At 35.0% G+C, this 17,914-nt stretch overlaps 1 long non-coding RNA gene across 1 annotated transcript; it reads right to left on the bottom strand.

Annotated features, from left to right (window-relative positions):
* Positions 1-9,714: 9,714 nt before the first annotated feature.
* On the bottom strand, positions 9,715-15,348 carry LOC111057630. Its single transcript, XR_002606496.2, has 3 exons — positions 15,224-15,348; positions 14,208-14,318; positions 9,715-11,347 (listed from the first exon to the last, which is right to left on the bottom strand). It is a non-coding gene; the product is annotated as an uncharacterized LOC111057630 (long non-coding RNA).
* Between the last annotated feature and the right edge of the window lie 2,566 nt (positions 15,349-17,914).

The raw sequence follows: 17,914 nt of genomic DNA, 5'->3' as shown, positions 1-17,914 counted from the left end.
AAAACTCTGTTATCTGTTTCAAACAAGACTGACGACTGTTGATGTGTTGATGAATTTATTTTAGGTTAACTATAGAACCCTTCATTTGTTTTGCGAGAAATTTGTTTCATTCCACATCTACACAGTCTCGCTAATAACGATCGATAATGTGAGTTCGATATATTTCCTATTCAACATACTTCCAATTCCACCAGCTGACAAGATATTTTGAATTCCGCCGGCCTGCACGATATTCGGAGTTCCACCTGTCAACATATTTGGAGTTCCATATATTTCCAATTCCGGCTAGCTGCAAGATATTTTGAGTTCCAGATATTCCCAATTCATGCGACCCAATAAAACGCCTATCTAACCAGAAAATGCTTTTTACCAAAGACCTTAAAGATGCATAGACTCACATACAGCGCTAGTGTCGTACTTGGAATTGAAATCCGCCATTGAGGGGGCAACCCATAAGATTATTACAAAGACCTTAAAGAGATATCTTTAAGGTCTAAAGAGGATCTTTAAGGTCTTTGGATTATTACATACCAATGCCACCAATGCCTTTGTGATCTATTGTATTACAAATATATATAGATATAATACTCGTGCTGAAATACCCCAATGGCGGCCTTCAATTTCAAGTAAGAGCTATCATTGGGAAGGCATAGGCATTGTGGGTCTATATCTCTTTAAGGTCTTTGCTTTTTACATGGCACAAATAATATAGGGAGGTCCACGTTACAATGGCAGTGAAGAAAGATAGTGAGGTCCATGTTATAATGGCAGTGAAGAAAGATATTAGGAGAAAAGGGTTGCCAGATCTCAGCCTTGCCACCCAAACAGCTGATACTGGAATATCTGATGAATTTAACTGTTCATTATTGTTGAAAATAGTTAATAATATTTTATTTGTCAAGAAAATATTTTTTTAATGATGCGATAATAAATTTTTATGATTTAGATTAAATATTTTGTCAATTAGTTGAATTTCTACATTGTTGATAAACAATGTGGCAACATCGCAAAGCGTGAAAGAGATAGCACTATCTGCTTTGTCGACTGATAGACAAGGCTATAACATGGACCTCACTATATTACCACAGAATATACAGAATGGAAACTTGTAATCAATCGCCTATCTAACCAATGCTTTTTACATGACGCCAATACTAAACACGTCACGTGACCTTGGGAAGTTTCAATCCTGGTCTTCTGATTGGCTCGTAGCAGTGAACCAGATCAATTGATCCGGATCATTAGAGTGATCCAAACCTACCATCAATACTATTACAATGCGGCGCTTCCTAACAAGATGGCGGATTTTAGCGTCAGGGTACTAGCCAAGTTTCCGTAATGTATGTATACTGTGATATTACAATGCGGCGCTTCCTAACAAGATGGCGGATTTTTGCGTCAGGGTACTATAGTGAGGTCCATGTTATAATGACAGTATTTGATCAACTTTGGTTTTGCTATCCTTGTCTATCATTCGACAAAGCCGGTGGTACTATCCTTTTCTAGGTCCACAATCAGGCCAATTATGACAGTGTAGGAATATGATTAATTAATGCAGAGAATCGGCATCGCTATTCTTCTATCTTCAACTACTGTCATTATAACGTGGACCTCACTATAGCCAAGTTCCCATACCACAGAATATACAGATGGAAACTTGTAATCATCGCCTATCTAACCAATGCTTTTTACATGACGCCAATACTAAACACGTCACGTGACCTTGGGAAGTTCCAATCCTGGTCTTCTGATTGGCTCGTAGCAGTGAACCAGATCAATTGATCCGGATCATTAGAGTGATCCGAACCTACCATCAATACTATTACAATGCGGCGCTTCCTAACAAGATGGCGGATTTTAGCGTCAGGGTACTAGCCAAGTTCCGTACTGTATGTATACTGTATGTATATTGTGACGTCACGTGACCTTGAGAAGTCCCAATCTTGCTCTTCGGATTGGCTCCTGGCAGTAAATGAAACAATTGATCCGGATCATTAGAGTGATCCGAACCTACCCTCAATACTATAGTGAGGTCCACGTTATAATGACAGTGTAGAATTGACAATACTGTTGCTGTCCTTTTCCATCATACAACAAAATAGATAACACTATCTCTCTTCACAATGTTGTCCATTTGCCAGAATATTTTATTTTTACTTTTGACAGTGACTGTACAAAAGTAAACAAACAATTCTCAGCCGCCATTTTTTTCTCTTCATTCTATCAAAATACTGTAGTACCCAAGTCATATAATTGGTTTAAAATGTATTTTTGAAATGATGAAATAATTTTTAGACATTACCGTATGAGAAACACAAATTAAAATACCTGAAATGTCATTTTAAAAGTTGATTACCGTATGAGAAACACAAATTAAAATACCTGAAATGGCATTTTAAAAGTTGATAACTAACCATCCTAGACTTCATCCATGCTTCAATTAGCCTACACGTGTAGGTTAGACTCGTACTGGTATAAATAATATTGAAAGGTTATTTCGAAATTATTTCCATTGAAATTACTTATTTTGAATAGTATTTTTATTTTTATATATCATTTTAAAAATAAATTGGAATGGAATACCTACCAAATAACTCAATTTCTGTTGTTTTGAGATTCAGATTAGTCTGTTGTATATCCATACTTTTTCACTGTTAAAATTAAACTTGAATTTTAAAAATCTGGTGTGGTACACTCAAACAACTTTCCTTGCTCATATTCGAAACTATGATCAGACTTTTGTATATGTGTATATATAATTGTTTTCAGAGTACTTTTTCCTTTGTGTAAATTGTGAAATTCAATGATTTTTTTAGTCATCATTTTTTTAAAGTCGTCAAAACAGCTGTTCTACAGATGAAATATCTCGACTATGTGTTCTTTTTATGAACTGCTCTACCTACCTACCTCATGCACGGGAAGGAGGTTACAAAGTCCATTTCTCAAGGATGGGGTGGACCCCCATTAGTTTCCCAGAAAGGAGACTCATGCCAGTTAATAGAGCTGATAAATAACTATACAGAGTATGAATTTGAAAAAAATCGGTCAAGTTATTTTGAAAAAATCGTGAAAAACATGGTTTTTTAGTAATTATCCGCCATTTTTCTCAAGAATATTACTGAGCTCCTGCCATTTCCCAAGGAAAAAACTCATGTCATTTGATAGGACTTATGAATAGCTACCCATGGCTTGAATTTGAAGAAAATCGTTAGAGCCGTTATCGAGAAAACCGTGAAAAACATGGTTTTTGGTCATTATCCGCCATTTTTCTCAAGAATATTACGGAGCTCATGGAATTTTCCCAGAAATGAGACTCATGCCAGTTGATAGTGCTTATGAATATCTATCCATGGTATGAATTTGAAGTAAATCGTTAGAGCAGTTTTCGAGAAAACGGTGAAAAACATGGATTTTTAGTCATATCCGCCATTTTTCTCAAGAATATTACGGAGCTCCTGAAATTTTCCCAGAAATGAAACTTATGCAGTTGATAGGGCTTAAAAATAGCTATCCATGGTATAAATTTGAAGAAAATCGTTGGAGCCGTTTTCGAGAAAACCGTGAAAAACATGGTTTTTTTAGTCATTTTCCGCCATTTTTCTCAAGAATATTACGGAGCTCCTGAAATTTTCCCAGAAATGAGACTTATGCTAGTTGATAGGGCTTATCCATGATATAAATTTGAAGAAAATCGTTAGAGCCATTTTCGAGAAAAACATGGTTTTTTAGTAATTATCCGCCATTTTTTCACCATCTTGAATTGAATTTTATTGCATTTCTTATTGTCGGGTCCTCATGGTATAGGGACCTTAAGTTTAAAATTTCAAGTCGATCGGTTAATTAGGAATGGAGTTATCGTGTTCACAGACATACACACACACATACACACATACACACACACAGACCAATACCCAAAAATCATGTTTTTGGACTCAGGGGACCTTGAAACGTATAGAAAACTTGAAATTGGGGTACCTTAATTTTTTTTGGAAAGCAATACTTTCCTTACCTATGGTAGTAGAGCAAGGAAAGTAAAAAAACACTTTTGAAGTAAAAATGCACTTACTTATTTGTAGTGACGATCGTTTCGACCTGTTGTTGGTCATCATCAGACAGGCTGAGTAAGTGCATTTTCACTTCAAAAGTGTTTTTTAAAATTCAAGTTCAGATTAGTGTATCACAGCTTTTTAAATTAGCCGCCATTTCAGGTTTGTATAAAAATGAAAATCTGATCTCAGTTATTGATGCAAATTTTTGAATCAAATTATGGAAAAATATTTTCCTTGATCATTTTGACATTAAATTTATTATTTTATCAAGGAATAATGATAATTATCATTAGATCAAATTTAATGGGATGAATTGAGTAACAGCTGTGTACACTCAGTGACAAAATGGAGAGACTTGGCAACGTTTTTCTCCTATCTTTCTCCACTGGCATTATACCCTGGACCTCACTATATTCACCCCGCTCCCCCCTCCCAACCATAACTACTTTCATTTCTTCGGCACGTCTGACTGATAGACCTCCAGTCTCCAGTACTAATGCCCAACAGTCAGTTACTATTCGACCTCTGTTCAGTCACAGAGAAGAGGAATCCCTTCTCTGTGCTATATTACAATGTGGCGCTTCCTAACAAGATGGCGGATTTTTGCGACAGGGTACTAGCCAAGTTTCCAGCGGCGCCATTTAGGAATGGCGGGGGGGGGCTAGCCTCCCCCAAGGATCAGATATATAATGAAAATGCGGGTCTATATATCTACACGAATCCTTAGAATTTCATACTGATTTAAAACTGTTTTTAAACAGCAGTAGTATAATATCCTCCTACAGTATCAACAATGTAGCAAAATTGCCTTGAAAATATGGCTACGGGTATGGAGAAATAAAGAATATATTTTTCTCTGTGGTATAGTATAGTTGAAGCTTGAATATAGAATGGGTACAATTATTTATCAGGACACAATAAGTGAGTTATAGCATAAATTTCAACGTGAGAATAACACAGTGTGACAATGTCACAGTGAAAGCAAAAAAGAGGGCACAATCGGACAATCAAAAATGTACATATACAGAGTTGGTGAGAATTATGGGAACAGCGTAATGTTTCTTTAGCTTTCTAAATTAAAGTTATTTTCCAATTAGAATATAATCCCCTATGAAATTGTCATTGTAAAAGAAAAATTTACCTGTTTCCATGATTTTTAAGAAATCTGTTTATTTGGGGCCTTCTCTGTAGGCCTATATTTCTAATAAATATTTCATGATTTATTAACTAATAAAGTATATGTTTGTATTATTATATTGATACTTCAACCACATTTGTATAAAACTGGAAAAATGAAGCATATATTAAAACATCTTCAAATCTAACATTTATGGGGAAAAACCCAGGACCCTCTATCCTTTGGGGGTATTCCCCCCCTCAGGGGTGCCTACATGGGGGGGGGCATGACGCCAACAGCGTCATATAAATTTTGGGGGGATTAATTTTAACCCAGAGAACAGATTCTCTATAATAATTTTATTTTATTCATTATTTATTTTATTATTATTTATATATATTCATTACTGCTTTGTATTTCCCAACGATATAAATGATGAGTTCCTAGGCTACTGAAATAAATTACTTATGATCAGTGTAAGCGCCAGCTTACTGGTTTTTGGAAATCGTATCGAGAATTTTAATTTGAGAATTTTCCCGCACTTGGATTAGCTGACAGGCTTTCAACTTGTCAATCAATCGGAAATTTTGTCTATATGGATCAACTAGGTAATTGATCGACATCAAACAGTCAGATTGAATATTCAGGAGTGTATCGTTTCAGTACATGCACATAAACGCGAGAACATTCATCTACAAGAACATCTAGGGCCGGTTTCCGAGCTCGGGATTTAGCTAAGTTCTAGACTTTAAACAGCTGGAGTCAGAAAATTGGCTTTCCAGAACGGGGCGTAGCACAGTAAATAATTGCAGCAAAATAAATTTTTATTTTCTGATCTCTATAAATGGAAACCTTTCTTCTAGATGAAATAATAATAATAATAATAAAAGCCTTTATTGGTTCCCAACACTATACAATAATACAAAATAATATGTAGAAAGAATGAACATCTTTGCTAAACTGAAAATATTAAATAACATTACTGAATTAGCTAGCTTTTTTTCAAATAGTCCAAACTTCATTATTAGTATACAAGATTAAATAAAAAGAAAATGCAAAAATGTTCTTATCATTTTATTTGTGGAAACCAGGTCCTCTATTGGACATAGGCCTCTCCCAGGTTCCTCCATCTATCTCTATCTTTTGCATACACTGCCCACCTATCCCCAGTCACTAGATGAAATTAAACATTCCTAAATAATTCAAAATAGCTGAAGCTTTACACTATATTCTCTTTATTTTATTTTGTGTTCAATTTTCTAGTTTTTCGAAATTTAATTTAAATGTGACTTTGACTATGACTACGCCCCGTTTTGGAAAGCCAATTTTCTTACTCCAGCCGTTCAAAGTCTGGAACTTAGCTAAATCCCGAGCTCGGGAACCGGCCCCTAGTGTTATCCTCGCCAGGAAAAAGACCGAACTACAGCATCCTTGCAAGCAGCAAGCAGTCTCCTCACCTTCCAGCACCGGGTCCAAGAGGAATTCTAACCAGATGCTCGGCTACAGTGAGAATAACAGTTCCAGTTGGGAAAAAAGGTACCAGTGACGTAAAAGGTACCAGTGGTGGGGTGACTTTGTTCCAATTTTGGGGAGTTGACATTTTAAACAACTTGCAATCAATACTCAAGTTGCAACAAATCTCTTGCAATATTTTTTTGCACTCTGCAATGTTTTAAGAGTATTTTTCATTTTAAAAAGTTAGTATTTTTCTCAATTTTAACAGATATATTTTTTGAAAATAAGAGACAATGTCAATCAGGGGTTGGGGTGACTTTGTTTCACTTTGAAAAATATATGGAAAAAAGTTATTTTTCAAGAGTTAGACAAAGTGAAACCAACTGTTTACCTTTAAAATGAACAATGACATAAAAAACAAATGAAATCCACTTCAAAAAATCACAAATGATTCATTGAAAAATATTTCAGTTTCTGCTGCCTAAAAATTTATGGCATGATGGCTCCAACTGCAGAATCAGCAAAAAATGAATATTTAGAACGTATTAATTTTAAGCAAGGTGAATATTTTGTTTTATTGGATAGAATACATGATATTTTGAATTGTATTTGCATAATATCCTGAATAATATCACAATTTTATACTAGGACAAAGTCACCCCAAGTTTAACCTAAAAATAACCTCGTTGTATTTTACTAGTAACAGAACCCTAACCAGTTCAACTATATGGATATTATGGATATCCATTGATACCAATTGAAATAAAAGGCAGACTCAAAATGTGCTCTCCAATATCATAATAAGTCTTAGAAATAAATGTTTTCTAATACGAAGTTTTCCGACAACAAAATCACAAGATGAAGCAAGCAATTAGGTTTTATCTCGATAATTCAACTACGAGATTCGACAAGATATCGATTGTAGAACCTCGATAATGATCAGGGCTACGGGTATCAATCAATGTTGAACATCGATTTCGGATAACAGAGATCGGAGATAAACTGATTTGAATATATTTTCCGCGAGGTGAAATAAAGTCACCCCGGGGTAGATAAAGTTACCTCGGTCGACGGTACGTACTTGAAGCTACAATATTTCGTATTTAGCACTCCTAAAGTTGTAGTTTGTGAGGCATACAGCCTCAACATTCAGCTTACTTGTTATTCAATAGTCCCACATCCCACTTTCACCTGTTCAACAGGGAGACCCAAAAATAAGGGGGGATCTTTAGTTCATTCGGGGGGGGGATTGGCGTCATAGACGTTAGGGGGGATAGGCACCACTGGCGTGAGGTCTACAGTTCACAGAACTACTAGTATAATTGGGTTCACACACAAACTGTTATCACCTTCTATAGTAAGAAGTGAAAATCACTTTTAACTGTCCTCATCAATGTTTCTTCCCAACCACTGGCGTGAGGTCTACAGTTCACAGAACTACTAGTATAATTGGGTTCACACACAAACTGTTATCACCTTCTATAGTAAGAAGTGAAAATCACTTTTAACTGTCCTCATCAATGACATCAATGTTCCCCATTCTTCGAAAGCTGACAGTGAATCTAACTGAAGCTAAACGTTTCTAAGGATTAAACTAATGAAAAGAATAATTCATATACTCACAAATTTAATTTGAAAATTAAGATTTTACACAATTGAGTACATACATTCTGATCATTAACAAACATATATTATTTATAAATCTAGCATTTCTTCAATTACCTTACCTTAACCTAAATTGAACACACCCGTAAAATAAGAAGCTCTACCAGTGTACAGTTTGTCCAAAAGGTTAACTCACTCTACTTAGTAGTTTGAATATCCATTATTATTTATTCAGTATTTTCATATATTTATATGATCGTACATTAATGACAAAAATTCATTATTCATAGTAATGATGATAAACCATTTCAAGTTATTTATCCAAAGCATAGATATGAAAATATTCATTATTCATAACACAATGTAATTACATTTATTAATTTTATAATTCAATTGCATAAATTCACACAAAAATAATTCATTATACAGTGGACTCCGGTTAGAGCGTTAATCCGGTTATAGTGCTCTTACAAGACATGACCGGTCAATATCCCGTATAATTATGCGTATTTCGGATCCTTTTATAACGCTGTGTATCTCCGGATAAAGCGCTGTTTTCACATCATGTCCCATAGCTTTATTGTTGCTCTCAGTGAGTGAAAATCCACAAAATAGACTATTATTAAACAATTCACCAGTGACTGGACAAAAGTGCTGTTTATGGAATAGTTAAGAGCCACTCCCACCTCTCGCAATTCCCTATTATAACCAGTTTGTATGATGTCAATCGCCCCTACTTTTCCCTCTCTGTTACTGTACTGAAAAGATTTTGTGAACTGGACATTGTCAGTAGACTGTGGTGTTCATGATTTTGAAGCAGATTGTGAAGTGAAAGAGGAATTTTTGAAGTCCCCAACTATTTCTCAGGCTTTCAATCAAGTGAAACAATTGATTTCTTTTTATGAGTGTAGGAGAGATAATAAGAGTGCTTGATTGTCTTAGAACCCATTTCCACTGTTGATAAATGACAACACTGGTTATAGCGCTGCTCCGGCTATAGCGCTCAGAACTAAATGGTCCGTCCCTTCAACCGCGTTGTAACCGGAGTCTACTGTACATATTAAGATAAGATAAGATTCTTTATTTCGCATCCAATTTACAACAGCGCACAAAACTAAAAAAAAGATAGCAAATAAGAATAATAAAACAATACTTAAGACAACTTTTTAACCGAATAAATATGAAATTTGCTGATAATACTAATTGTATTAATTCTCATTATAGGATGATGAAATGTAATCTAGCACAGCTACTCTGTTTTACAAAAATACACCATAATTAATGCACGAAATAAAATACTGCATGCAAAGACCTTGCTGACAAGGTCACGTTCGCATTGCAGGAGCATCACTGAACAGAACTAAAGGACAGTTCAAAACAAGCAAAACTTAACTTAATAAATAATAATGAATTGGAGAGTCCGGTCCTACATGTCAAACCAAAACAAGCATCCTTATAATCTTGTCTTTTTTATTACCGTGCCTTAATTTAATCTAAATGAGCATTCATGTAAATCATGAAGCTCGACCAGTGTACAGTTTGTTCCAAAAGGTTCACTCACTCTAGTAATTTAAATATACATATGCGTACTCATACCAATGAGAAGCCTTACCAGTGTACAGTCTGTACCAAAAGGTTATCTCAGTTTTACCACATAAATAAGCATATGCTCATCCAAACCAATCATAAGCTCTTGGAGGATGCGAAAACTGATTGAATGCTGGACTGAGAAAGAAACTTCTGTCTCAATCGAGCTGTTCCATCAGTGTTTTTCGGTGCAACGTACACTCTGTTACCTCCCCAATAGACTCACAGAGCATCGTGATCGATTTGTATGAGCACATAAATATACAGTCTTGTTCCACAAGGTTCACATGGTTGTGTCTTTTCATTTCTCCTTTTTTTAGTTAACTTGTTCATAGTAGTACCGTAATGTAATTAAATATAATCATTGTCATCGTTGGTAATTGCAAAACCATTAGGTTCCATAAGCTGAAGCATAACTATTAAATAGCTAGGCGAACTTTGTTGTTCAATTAGTCTAATGCTTGTTTTATTCATAATCTTGCTTTCTTCTTTATAATTGTAATCTCTTTCACCTCATCTCTGGAAAGTTTCCACTTTTATTTTTTTAGGTACCTGCCTACGTTAGTTATAGCCTAATTATCAACTCGTTTGTAATTTTCTTTGTGTCTTTGTTTGATCTTTTTTTTAATAACCTACCTGCGCACAGGTTTCAAACCTATGCAGGTATCATTTTCCCTAAAATATTACCAGTAATTATTTATAATAGACATTATAATATCTAGCAGCAATGTTACTTTATTATTAATAAACTATAAATATATAGCTACATTTAGCATAAACTTGCTAATGCAATAAGTTCCCTTATTGTTTTTAGTTTTCTTTGTAATGTTTTTTTTCGAAAATAAAGTTCAAAGATAACGACACAGCCATGTGAACCTTGTGGAACATCATACTGTACACATGTAGATACAGTCTGTTCCACAAGGTTGACATGATGGGGTCGTTTAGATAACGACACAGCCATGTGAACCTTCTGGAACATACTGTACACATGTAGATACAGTCTGTTCCACAAGGTTGACATGATGGGGTCGTTTAGATAACGACACAGCCATGTAAACCTTCTGGAACATACTGTACACATGTAGATACAGTCTGTTCCACAAGGTTGACATGATGGGGTCGTTTAGATAACGACACAGCCAAGTAAACCTTGTGGAACATACTGTACACTGGTAAGGCCTCTCAATGGTGTGAATATGCAATGCATACTGAAACTAGTAGAGTGAGTGAACCATTTGGAACAAACCAGTCATTTTATGCCTCTCAGGTAGTCCGACATACTGACAGTATTTTCCATCAATGAGAATGCGCATTTTCCTATTCACGTCAGCGTCAGCGCACCAACGAACCCATGAATTACACTTTTGAAAATCCATCATAGTTTAAACCATACTTTTCAAAGATTGTGACCTATCTTTGTCCTCTCCTCAGAAATCGTAGGTGATGTCGTAAACAGTTGTAAGTGAATGCAACAGTTACATTCGATGCACTGCACCAACACCAGTAGGACTACTCAGCTGCCCGCAGATAACTGAAAGTAGACAATATATAATTTATTAAATTTGAATAGCAATCATAAAATCATATAAATGAGAAGAGAAACAAATTTGCCTTTTTCTGAATTTCAATAGTTACAATGTTCCAAAAATGATATTCACTACATCAGTTCAAGGCCTAACTCACACAATACGGATGTCGAGACAAGGCGCAGACTTCTGCACATTTTGCGTCTCTCCTATCTAAACCAATGGTCCAATTTTCACAGAAGAGACGGGAAAGCAACCGCCCGCGCCACTTCCTCGGAAAATGGGCGATTTCAACATACAATTACTCTTTGGACACACACGCGGCACTTCCGCTTGGACTCTGCCCGATGTCCGTTTTGTGTGATTGGACATAAAGTTACAATATACGCCAAACAATATGTGCCAGTGACACTGGCACAAAATCTTGCTAAATTTTAACCGTGATTAATTCCAAGAGAACCAATCAGAGAAAGCCTTCTCTTCAAAATAGTCTTCACTAATTTGGATTTAATCATGATTAAAATTTAACAGGCTACAGATGGAATTAAATGAGATATTGCAATTATTCAAATGCTAATAAAATTATTATTATTATTAAACGAAAATCCCAATTAAATGCTGTAAATCACCCCGAAGACTTCTGCTACTGCAAATATTGACAACAGGGTAAACAGCTAGATAGAAATTCGATTAGCGCTACTATTCAAAAATTATTCCCGGGCTGACAAATAATTTTTGAATAGTAGCGCTCATCGAATTTCCATCTAGCTGTTTACACTGTTTTCTATATTTGCAGTAGCAGAAGTCTTCGGGGTGAATTAGAGCATATAATTTGGATTTTCGTTTTAGTAATAATTTAACAGGCTTTTTTGCAACCGGGCTTATATGTTATAAAATATCCTTGATCAACGGACTTTCATAGTACACTGAATACACTTATTCTTCACCAAGACCAGCGGAGCCGGATAGGCTGTGTCACATGAAGGTGTGAAAGGCTATCATTAGTAAAATATTTGATGGACTGATAGGGAATCATATTTCATAAAAATTGGTCACAGATCTTTTATAAAATATTTAGTTCCTAGTTTTCAATCCGAAAATACATAACAGAAATGATTATTTTCAATTCAGATGAATCAGGACCAATTTAAAATTATTCTTGAAAAATACGAAATCCATATAAGCTCAACTTGAATCAATTTCTAAACTTTAGAAAACAAAGAACCTGTTTTCCCGGGAGTTGACTTATCTTACTATTTTGTAAACTGGTGCAAGTTTCATCAACAGTTTTCAAGTCAAGCAAGAGATTTTATATATGCAACTGCATTTAAAAATGATGAAAAATAATGTAAAATGAAGGAAAAATAGTAAATTTTAACATTCAAGTTAATTGTACGGTTTCGTAGTCTGAGGTCGGTTTTGTAAATACATGCTCTGACCATAAAGTAATATGAATGATTTTTTTCCAAAACCTTTGTACAATCTAGAATGCTGCGGCACTAGGAGACTAGTAGTTTGGCGTCTTGTGTAATATAAGTGAAAAAGACAAGCCATGTCAAATGCAATATATTGTGGCAATTCAAGTCATAAGTTGTAGCTTGAAACCTGAAACAATTCCATAGTTTGTAAACGAATTTCAATTGCCACAGATCATTATATTTTAGAAGACAGCTCCCTGTGGGTTGGGGGAGCTTTGAGTCTATCATCTTACTCAAGAATGTGTTGAAAACCAGAATTCACCCACAGTATCCATGCTTGTCGTAGGAGGCAACTAAAATGGACATCAAGGCAACTCCAGAAATTGCCTCGCCTTCAAACCCACGGGATCTGCCCCATCAGGGCCGTTTCGGAGGGGCAAAAAGAAAAGCCCAAGAGACCAGAGATGGGTACAACTCCAGGCACAAATGTGGGTCAAGAGACTGAGTCGAGGGTGGCCAGGCGCCCTAGAGGCAGTTTGGCGTCCCCTCTCTCAGCGGAAGGACCTACAAAAAGGCCAGGAGTGGAACTCACATAGGTCACGAGTTTGGGGGTGGAGAGGCCAAAACTCACCACTGGAAGTGATATTAAGGGCTGCCATTCAGGCAAAGCTTCTTGGGAGAGGTGAGGCTTTTGACCCTGCAGAGTTTCGGGGGGGGGGGGCAAAAAGAAAAACCCAAGTGACCAGAGATGGGTGAAACTCCAGGCACAAATGTGGGTCAAGAGGCTGAGACAAAGGTGGCCGGGCGCCCTTAGCGGAAGGACCTACAAAGAAGGCCAGGAGTGGAACTCACGTAGGTCACGAGTACTAATCAGTCTGAAGAGCCTGCCAAGAATATCACACTGGATTGCGACAAGAATTGCAACCAGGTGATGAATGGAATGTTAGTATAGGGGAAAACTCCTCGTTCTTGTATTGGTTTGCCTAACATACTACTTGGGAACACAATAAGCTTTGGTTGACGTGTGGGGTTCTTTAAACCTTTGGATCCTTGAATCCGTCCCTTCAAAAGCAATAAACAATCATTATATTTTGGATATAATCATCGGATATTGTTTTCGTACTATTCAGTTGTCACAGTTACGCCTAGATCTAGATAGATTACTATATATTAATAAAAGTGTAACTACCAATACCAGTGGTTATCATTTTCAAAATTACACGGACAGATTAGTGGCTGATTGACAGGAGTCCGTTCAAGATTGCCTGGTCCTTGATCAAGAAATTGGATATTAATGATTTGTAAAAAGCATAGATGCTGTTTAATGAAAATTTGGGATTCAGTCATTTAGGATAATACATAATGTATATTATTGAATAAGGTTAAAAATATGTTACAATAGCACAAAAAATCAACTAGGCTAATTAATGTTAAAAACTCTACTAACCTTTACTTCCTATCGATTAGCCCTTCCTTTGCTTGGAAGTAAGTATGTAGCCTACTCCAATGAGAGGTTTGTCAATAATTGTCATTCACCAACGATGAAAGCTGGAAGGTCCTGAAAAATATAAATTTTGTTAAAGTAATACCTATATAATCTTTTCTTAATAAAATGTATCTTATTAGAAGATAGAAGGGAATAAAAACAAAAAATACTAATGAAAATAAAAAGCACAGAATATTAAAACAAGAACTAAATCATTAGCTTTGAACGATAATATCGTGGGTTTTATGCAAAAACAGTAGTAGAGGTCGTAACAATGACAAATTGTAGTTAGCCTATAGAATTACGGAAATTTGTTTTAGGTTAAATAAATACCTACCAGAACTTGAGAAAAAAAATTATTGCTATTAAAAAGTCAATGTAACAAGAATTTAATTTTTTATTTACGTTAGTAGGCTAGTGCTCATATTTTTTCCGTTCCGACATATCAAGTCAAGACACGATGGTTCCGAAACATCAAGTTACGGTCTACAATTTTTACAAAATAGGCCTTGATAAAATTAAAATCCTAACATCATTACCGATTCTAAAACTACCTAATTTCATAAATAAAAGTACTCAAAAGCAGGAAAATGATAAAAAATTACATTTTACGCCTGGTAGGCATAAATGCTAACCCAACAATGAATGATTGTTATGGATGTTAGGATTTTAAAAATTCATTCAATACCGTATTGATTAGAAATAAAGAAAACTGATGGTTGATGAAATTAAAACAGTTTTAGATATTGGAAAATAAGGGCATATGCAAATAAACATTTTCCTTAATTAAGAGAATAAGGTCAAAATTTAACGAATAAAAGACAAAATACTTAAAATGGATGGATGACACGAGGTAGTTAGTAGCCTAGGTACAGAAACACCTCGTTGAGATAATACTTGTAGTAATTACAAATTATAAAATTCTAATAAATCAAGAAATAGATGTGAAAGAAACAGCTAAAACTTCTAATACCTACCAAGAATCAATGAAATAATAAATAATTAATATTGCAAGTTGCAACTTTGCCAGTTGATTCTTGATTGCTCAAACAACTCAACAAGGTCACTGAGACTGAGAACTGAGAAGGTTAACAAGGAACAAGCCAAGCCAAGCAGCAACTCGTTTTGTTGGAACGTTGGAAGCGGAAGTACCGTCACAGAATAGATATATTTTGGTACCGTAATGCACATACAACAATAACAATAATATGATATTATAAAGATTGAAACTAATGTTGAAAATTTATAAAATATTATTATGAATATTTTTTCCATCATTTATGAAGATTATCAAAATTTGACTTTGCATTGTAAAGTGTTTGCACACTCAATTGCGTTGGCTACCCTGGGCGACATTCAGAGCGCGGTATTTAAAAACATATTTTTCAATGTAAAACAAAATTTGCGACCAGCTTTTTTATTTCTATTTATCTAATAATAGAATAAAGTTGAAATTTATCATTCAAAAAGTGAATAGGAGAGTACCGTAAATTTGTTTCAAACTTGGATGAATTTTATTTTATGATAGAGTTGATCATTTGAATCGATTTGTTTAATATTGAAATGTACCTTATACATTATACTCAGTACAATATCAATAGAAAGTGCAATCTCTTCTCTACTATTATTTTTTCACTCATCGAAAACTCTAGTACACGACCCATAAGTTACCAGTTGACAGGTATTTTTTGATGTTATTTGAAAGCTTGTAGAAGAGTATTTGTTGATATATATAGGTGGGCAAGTCCATGTGTTCAGCTCAACCTCTGATAAGGTACATTCAATCTGTAGCTCACTCTTGTGTCATACCATAGCCACCTCTAATACAAGGCCCTGGTGGCCTTTCTATTATATTGTATAGAGTATAATGTATAATGATCATACGCATGAAAACTGCCTGGTAAGCTCATCAACATATTCATTCGCATATGGGTCCTGCAAAGAACATGAAAAATATAGAGAGCAAAATACTAGAAGGCTGGCCACTAACGGATAACATGCATATGGTACAGTCTACACATTGTTGATTGTTGTGTTGTCACAGCTGTTACTTATAGTCTGTGTAAAATAAGTTGAGACTTAGAGACTTATTGCAACCCTGTAATTTCTTCGGATGGAGGGCCAAGTCTCAACTTGTTTTACACAAACTATACTTACTTGTTACTAGTTCTGTCTTCGCCGCAGTCGGTGACCGGGGAATCGTCAATATTTGCTCATGCTTGAGGGAGGAGGTCAGTGAATGTTGCTAGCTGCACGTCCTGCCAGATGCTGATATAGGTGTGGTCCCGGATGTACTCTGACAGCGCATAGTACGGCCTGATGGTTATTAAATTATTTTCTTTGAGATGTTTTATGATCTGTTCATAGATAACACGTTCTATTATTTTAGATACTTGTGGGAGGTTAGCAATTGGCCTGTAGTTTTTAGGATCCGTCTTATCACCTTTTTTATATTTTGGAAACATCTTAGTGGAAACGCTACAGCGAAACGCTTCGAGCAAAATGTTTTGAAGTTAGTTTTTAGTATTAAATGTTTTTTCATTTTCTCTTTGCTGCTCTATTTAAGGTTGAATTATTCTTCTATCATTATAAATTTGTAATTTTCCAGTTAATCATTTAATATGTTATTGCAGGCATATGGTTCATGCATCAGGCTCATTTTATGCTAGAAGCATCTCGCTGATGATGAACATGTGCATGAAATGCATGTTCTACCGCTAGTGGCCAGCCTAACAAAGAGAGAAAGGGATGTGGGGTTCAACAAGATTTAACTTACATTTTTTTTTCACTCGTAACTTTTAAAAAGTCAGAAGATCCTTTGCCAGTGGAGTAACTTGTTATAATCACTCCATGCTTTTGAGAACGAGTATAAAGTAGATAAGTATAATTCATAGGAATAGGTAGTATCAGTATAAGTATATTCAATTTGATGAATAAGCATATACAGAAATAATATAATATTGTTTATTGGTATACCTGTAGATGAGGGTAATCGAAACTATCTTTTTCTATTCAGAGGCAGTAGCACTCCAAAGGATGTTTTTAATAATAATTATATTTGGACGGTTTTATTTTTTATTTCATATAGATGAGTTGCTGCATGTCTTCCTCCCGATTCTTCACCGTACTCATTTTTAATTTAAATTCCAAGCAATCCAAATAATTCATTTTAAACTGTTTTTAAATATTATTATCCTACACGGTATGTGTATTTTTTAATTAGTGATTAAGATTTAAAATATTTTTCTTGCTTGAGAGATTAAACTACTCATGAAGTTAACTTACTTTGCAAATATTGTAAATTATATAGAATAAGTCACCTACCTACTATATTTAATTTAAAAACAAAAATTGTCGGAACAGGTACCTTAGCTTACGTATTCATTGCCATTTTTATACAAACATTACTAAAATTCTATTCATTTCAAGTAATTCAGCTTCCAATACCATGAGAAAATCAAGTTAGACTACTTCAAAGACAAAATAGCCTATAGAGGCTACAACTATTTCTTGTTCAGGTTCAGCTATAGCACTGAGGAAATAAAACCATAATAGGCTATATATGTAGCCTATAGGTAATAATAATAATGTTTTTTTGTTCATAGCACAGACATGCCATCAGGGCATGTCCATAAGGGAACACGTCAAGATAATTGAAAGCACAAAAA

Source organism: Nilaparvata lugens, chromosome 1 (genome assembly GCF_014356525.2).
Source record: "Nilaparvata lugens isolate BPH chromosome 1, ASM1435652v1, whole genome shotgun sequence".
Classification (NCBI taxonomy): domain Eukaryota; kingdom Metazoa; phylum Arthropoda; class Insecta; order Hemiptera; family Delphacidae; genus Nilaparvata; species Nilaparvata lugens.
This window is presented reverse-complemented; position numbering and strand designations above follow the sequence as displayed.